This window comes from Chelmon rostratus, chromosome 19 (assembly GCF_017976325.1).
Source record: "Chelmon rostratus isolate fCheRos1 chromosome 19, fCheRos1.pri, whole genome shotgun sequence".
Lineage (NCBI taxonomy): Eukaryota > Metazoa > Chordata > Actinopteri > Chaetodontiformes > Chaetodontidae > Chelmon > Chelmon rostratus.
This window is the reverse complement of record NC_055676.1, coordinates 21,133,972-21,135,182: the sequence shown is the minus strand read 5'-3', so window position 1 is coordinate 21,135,182 and position 1,211 is coordinate 21,133,972.

Below are 1,211 nucleotides of genomic sequence, written 5' to 3'. Positions count from 1 at the left end.
ACACAAATTTGTAATGTAGAAAATAGCTGATTTGGGCCTCACTGTGTGAGTGTGTGTGTGTGTGTGTTTCCTTAATAGAAAGCGCTGTAATGCCTGAGCAGCCTCTTAAAGCAATTATTCTTGGAAAGAGTGTCTGTTTGCAGAACTCAAATCATAGTCTTGCAGTAATCCCTTCATTTCCCTCTCGACAACATGTGGCACCCAGCTTGTTGCCTTAGCCGCTCTGGCGAGGGAACCAAAACAACACTGAGGGACACAAACAGAAGGAAGCTTGTTATTATTTAATTTGAACTTGCTTCCTCTCATCACATGCAGTAGTTGTCTGTCTGTCCTGAATATGCAGATCAGTTGCCCCTGTGTGTTGTGGAAGTTAAGGTCAAAAAGACAAAAGAACATAACACCCACTTCTGTCATCAACATCTTATTTTGCATTAATTTTCTTAAAAATGCTTCAGTGTGGGAATGGTGCATGCTCAGGTATTTTGTTATTGAGTTCATATTATTTCAGGTTATTGTTATATAGGAAATTTTGCTTTTAGGCATACCTGCTGAACCTGCACACCTGCTGTGCATCAACTCATCAGACTGGCAGTAAATCAACCCCAGCTCTACTCCCACTCAATGCTGGATCATTGTTTCAACCACAGTGGTACTCTGGTGATTTTGTGTTTTTATGTAACTAACCCGTGCCTCTTGTGCCCCAGGATCATCGCCTACCTGCCTGACTGCCAGCCATCTCCGAGCCTCCAGGCTGACCCCTGCCTGCCACACCCTGCTCCACGCTCAGTAGTCCTCAGCCCTGCCAGCCATCTTCTCTTCTCCCTGTCACATCCATTCCCCAGAACCTTACAATAAACCTGCACAACTTCACCTCACCTCTGTGTCTGCGTCCTGCGTTTGGGTCGACCAGCTACACCACCACAAGTAACAGTCTGAGGCCTAAAGAGCCTCAAAGTGATGATCAGATGTGTAACTTTTTGTAAGTGTATTTGGATGCTACAACTTTTCTATTTTTATTTTAGTAAAATTGTGAATGCTGGACTTTTACTTGTAACAGAGTATCACTACACTAAGCTATTACTACCTTTACTGAAACACAAGATCTGAGTATTGATATCCTATTAATATTTGATCACATAAAACATGAATAAAACATTTGATGGAAAACAAATTTTGTGGTATCGTCCAACTTTGATTTGATGGGCGGTGTC